Raw genomic sequence first — 5,512 nt, 5'->3', positions numbered from 1 at the left:
AGATGACATCGTAGGACTCAAGAAGTATATCTCAAGTTTGGGGCAAAAAGAATTCTGGAATTTTGCATAGAAAATATTCAAGTTGTGGAGTATATCTTACATCAATCTTGGCCAGAGTACAACTGATTTGGAGAGAGACGTGAGAGACAAATTGCAAAATTCCCCTAAAAATGGAAACCTAAGGACTCTGATTGACTGAATAAAACTATTTATGATCTCAATGAGTAGGAAGTGGAAAGAATAGAAGGCAGAAGAAACTGAGGGAGAAGGAGAGAAAAAAATGAGGGATTCATAGAAGATGAAACATGCCCATATTTTGGGAAGACAGGTTGTTAGAAAGGGCAGGAAGTTGAAATTGGGAGCTTCGGTGGTTGTGTTACAAGGGGAGGAACACCCTTGGCCCGATACCTTTCTGGAGTGTCTGTGCCAATGAGGAGAGCACAGCCTACAGGGATTCTCAAACTTGAGAGGTGAGTGGCTTGTTGAAAATGTAAATTCCAGCTTCCCGAAGCATCCGTCCTGCCTGGTAGTCTTACCTGGGGCCCAGGCATCTGCGCTGGAACAGTTCTCCAGCTGACCCTGATACAGAGGGCCTTTAGACCACACTCTGAGAAACACAGGCATAAAGTCAAGATTCTTTTTTAATGATCAAAAGAAAAACACGTTGCAAACGCACCACGAGCACTTCCTCCAGGTCACAGGTCACAGGGCTAAATTCCAGGCCTCTGCAGAGCCCACCTTTCAGTTCCATCCATAACTCTCTGCCCATCCCTGCAAACTGAAGTCTCGATCCTCTCCTTTTATGGGCTTCGGAAGCCCACAAGCTGCTTGGATGGTAAGAAAGCCTGTGTCTGAATCCAAAGGTTATTTTCTATCATGTAGACAGTTCTAGAAGACTGTGTAACTGTTTTTTCCATGGAGGAGTAGGAAATAGGTGAATGTGGTAGTCCCTTTTCTGGGTTTCGGAAGGAAGAAAGCAGTTGACCAGCACTTGAGTATAAGAAGCAGCTTCATTTCTGCACGTGCGCTGCAACTTTTTTAAAGATTTTATTTTTCCTTTTTCTCCCCAAAGCCCCCTGGTGCATAGTCGTGCATTTTAGTTGTGGGTCCTTCTAGCTGTGGCCTGTGGGACGCCACCTCAGCATGGCCTGACGAGTGGTGCCATATCCACACCTAGGATCTGAACCAGCGAAACACTGGGCCACCGCAGCAGAACGCACGAACTTAACCACTCGGCCACGGGGCCGGCCCCACAACTTTTAAAAAACATTAAAAAAATACTTTCCCCAAGCAGTCAAGATTTAATTACTTACACCAACATGTGCCATGTAATAAATGAAAATGAAGAAAAGGTCTACCGCAATCGGTAAAGAAAGGCTGTTCAAGAGACTGCAGACATACAAATGGCCCTTGCCAGTCCTGAGGCAGGTGGGAGACAGCAACCTGCCTGATCCAACTGGTGCTCTGAATATGTTTATAAGAATGAAGTCCATTTTCCTTTTTTTGTTACAAGTAATTTTCTTTAATTACGATTCCATGTTTACATGCCCGAAGAAATGAATGGGTTTGGAGGTTATTTAATTCAACAGGTATCTCCTGTTGTCTCGGAATTTCAGTGGAAATCCAAAGCCGAGAACAACAGCTAAGGAGAACTATGAGGTCTAAAGAGAGAGATGCTGGACACACCTCCCCAGGACTTCTTAGGAGTGGCCAAATCTGATCACAGGGCCCTTAACATCACCCACCTCCAGCCTGTCTAAGTGGAGGCCGGGAATCTGGTGGAAGAAAGAGGCTCTCTTCAAAGAGAGTTGTCAGTCAGTAGAGAGGGCTCTGGAATGTCCCTCTACCCAAGCCAAGTGAAGGAAGCAGCCAGAGACCCTCTCAGAGCTAGGGGTGTGGTGTCTGCCACGAGGGGAAAAAGACAGCTCGTCTAGTCCCCAGACAGACGTTCACTGAGGTGCACTAGTCCTCCTACCAGACTGGAGAATCTCCATGTGGCCGCAGGAGTTTGGAGGCATACACAGTGAAGACAGAGGCTGCCCCCGATAGCCCCTGATGGCAGGACAAGGACACTGGCTTGATCTTCCTAGGTTTTGGTGGGGGGCGAGGGAGGCAAGCCTGCACAGTGTCTTCTACGGGACAAGTGGACACTAGGGAAGGAAGGTGGGCACAGGAGAAAGAGCTGCGTGGGAACTACCCAGAGTGCGTTACACACGGCAGAGCAGAGAGCAGAGGGAAGTCTGGGGGCAGGATTGAGAGTGTCCTTCAAAGAACCCTCCAACATTCCTCACAAGAAAAACAAGCCAGCATGTGGGCTTCTTCCATGAGAGGAGGCACTCAACAGCCAAGAAAGATGTTCAGACAGCACGGGCGGAATAAGCACATTTTGCTCCTTTTCCTGTCATCTTTCCTCCTCTTCACGCCTTGCTCCAAAGGTGAAGGAGTCAACAGCATCCTGGGGGACAGGAGAGGACGTGGAGTAAGAAGAGACCATAGTCCCCTTCCTGAAGCCAGGGTTCTGAGCACAGGTTAGGCATGAGCAAAGGAAACGGAAGAGGCTTCGAACCAGATGAGAGAGCAAGTCTGACGTGAGTCGTTTCCTAATTACTGGAGAGAAGAGTGTTCTTCTACTACTTGGAAGTGACAGGTAAAGCCAAGGGATTAGCCTGAGATACTGTCCAAGGGCAGAGAAGGGAAAACCAACGGGAGGTTTGAGGGTAGCAGTAGAGGAAAAACAAAACAAGGCAAACAATGCACGTTTCCTGAGCGAGTCCTCCTGAGTTCTGCCCATTTATTAAAGCGGACACCTTTGCAGTGTGCACAGGCTGCAATGATAGGAACAAGAGAGAGGCTCCTGCTGTCATCAGGTGACTTAGACGAGTGTAGCAGGAGTCCTGACCCAGATAAGAACTTGTTTTCTGTTCCCCGTGATTTTTCAGCCTCCTGCAGGCTAAGAAGATTGCCGGGCTCATTTGGCTCCTTTGCCCCAGGAAGGTTTGTCTCTCAGGGCAGAAGGCAGAAATACAGGACGACAATCTCTCCTATCTTTTGCAGAAGGCTTTGTGACTTTTGTGAAAATATTAGTTATCTGGTAAGAAGATGCAGGGAAAAAGGAGTGTCTTTCAGAGCCAAAAGAGGGGAAAAATTTCACCCAATGGAAAGGGAACAGAATTCAGCTGAATCCAGGAGTAGCAGGAGCTTGTCCCTGCTTCCAACAGTGCCATAAACAGGAGGACAGAACTTCAACGGGAAGAGCGGACCATGAAGAGAGGCGACGTCCCAGCCAGCGGGCTCCCTTCAAGGAACAGTGAAGGCTTGGATAATGAGACCAAACAACAGGCTAGAAACTCAAGGCTGGTGACACTCTTTCCTATCCCTCCGTGGGACACCATGTAGGCTTCTCAAATTCTCATTCATCCCTACGGAAGATTGACTTTTCCACTAATCTGGAGGTACCGGGACTCAGAGTCAGATATACGGTTTTTGAGTTGACATTTATTGACCATCTGAATTTGTAGTTGTAAACTCATATCCACTACATAAGAAGAGAAATAACCAAACTATAAGTGTCCTGATAAATACCACAAGAGAGGTATATGTTAAGAGGCTGAAAAGAAGAAGAGAGCCTTCAAGCTGGGGGTCCCCGGCAAATTCCTTCATGGAGGAGATAGGATTTGAGATAAATCTTGGATGATACGTAGGATTCCAAATGGCAGCAGAGGTGGAGGGATAAGAGTAAGGCATCCAGGTCAGCAAATGCATGGACACGGAAAAGTCCTGAGATGGAAAAGTCAAAGGAAGTAGTGTATAGGAGCACTTTACTGTTTGTATGCACAGAGTCTTCTATGGATTCCACAGGGCGACTGCAGATGAGAAGCAAAATTGGGTGGGGGTTCAACAGGAGCGTGAGGATTTGCATTTATTTTGTCAGCACCAGGAAAACACTGACAGTTTTTAAGGAGTAATGTGACATGACTAGAGCTGAGCTTTAGAAAAAATTAATCTGGGAGAGATACACGGGATGGATAGGAGGGTGATTGAGATGGGATGGGAAACAGGAGGTTACTGCTGGAATCCAGGAGAGAGGAGAGAGGTCATGAAGGCCGTGACAGAGCAGTGACCTTGGATTGTAGGAAAGGCTGTGGGAGACACGAGGCACGTAGATCTTAGACCGCCATGGGTGTGAGACAAGAGAGACTTCTAAGCGTCAAGCCCAGCTGATGGGGAAAATCATCATGCCATCGCAGAAATGGGAAAGAGTGGGAGAGGAGCTAGTTTACAGTTGATAAATTCTAAACTCGAAGTTTAACCTGATACCTGAGTTTACAACTCGGTAGAGATGTCAAGAGACCGGAAGGGCCTGGAGATGAAGAGTTGGCGGTTGCCTCCTCCACAGCAGGCTGTGCCTCAGCGTATGTCTCACAATGATCTGGGAACAGCAGGGAGGGGCTGGGCTGGGCCATGGAAGCACAGAGAACACAGCTGGGCAAAGAATGTGGCCCAGCGCAGACAGTGAACCTGAAAAGAACTGGTTTTAAAGAATTTCCTGGTTTACTTGGGACTTTCTTCCATTTTCCCCAGTGCTTTCTTTAGTCTTGGGTCCCTCCCTGAGTCTTTCCGGCACCTTTCAAGCTTCCTGTCCCACGGACTTTTCTCAGAAACGGGATGAGTACACACCTGAGAGCCGAATGGACTCCCTGAGTCTGGAGAGTCTCTGCCACTTTCGACTCGGTGGACCTGGGACCGCTTCTTGGTCCACTTGGTCTCAGTTTCATTACCTAAAAAAATAATTTCTTTTAATTAAAGAAAAAGAAATTAGTAGGTTTTTTAGTGGAGAAGAAATGAGATCATGTATAATAAAGCACCCAATAGAGTGGTACATACTAAACCCTTCACAAAGTTCATGGCGCTGTCTTCCGCCCGGACCTGTCCGCAGTGGTTCCCCCGGAGACGAGCAGCACTGAACGCACACAAGACTGCAGGAGACCCGCGGCCCCATCCAGCTCCGTACACGGCGACTCCATCCTTTGGTCACTCAGGCCAAACCTCGAAGTCATCGTGGATCCGTCTCACTCACATCCTACACGCATCCCTTCGACGAGTCCTTCCAGCGTCAGCGCCAGAAGGTGTGGAGAGCCGGCAGCTTCCCCTGCACAGCAGCCCCACGCCGCCCACCCGCGCCCCTGCCCCGGCTCATCGCGAGGCTCCCAGGGCTCTCCCCGCCTCCACGCCAGCCGCCCATACACTATTTTCCGCGCAGTAGAACATAAATCCAGCACATCCCTCCTCTGCTCAGAACCCTCAGTGACACGCCGTCTCCCGGAGGACCGGATCCCCGCGATGGCCGCTCGGCGGCGCCCTCGGCTGCGCCCGTCCGCAGACGCCGCACGGCTCCCCTCGGGCTCTCCGAGAGAAGATATCTGCCCGTCTTTTTTTAAAAAAAGGAAAAGAAGGGAAAACATCTTCAAATGTTATTTCCTCAGCAAAGCCTTCCCTGCCCGAGACGGAGGAG

At 49.0% G+C, this 5,512-nt stretch overlaps 1 long non-coding RNA gene across 1 annotated transcript; it reads right to left on the bottom strand.

Moving 5' to 3' along the window:
* Positions 1–668: 668 nt before the first annotated feature.
* LOC139045067 (uncharacterized) lies at positions 669–5,020 on the bottom strand. Its single transcript, XR_011502704.1, has 4 exons — positions 4,885–5,020; positions 4,678–4,778; positions 4,318–4,518; positions 669–2,455 (listed from the first exon to the last, which is right to left on the bottom strand). It is a non-coding gene; the product is annotated as an uncharacterized lncRNA (long non-coding RNA).
* Positions 5,021–5,512: the final 492 nt, after the last annotated feature.

This window comes from Equus asinus, chromosome 4 (assembly GCF_041296235.1).
Source record: "Equus asinus isolate D_3611 breed Donkey chromosome 4, EquAss-T2T_v2, whole genome shotgun sequence".
Lineage (NCBI taxonomy): Eukaryota > Metazoa > Chordata > Mammalia > Perissodactyla > Equidae > Equus > Equus asinus.
The sequence above is the reverse complement of the archived record's forward strand: the minus strand, read 5'-3'. Positions and strand labels throughout refer to the sequence as shown.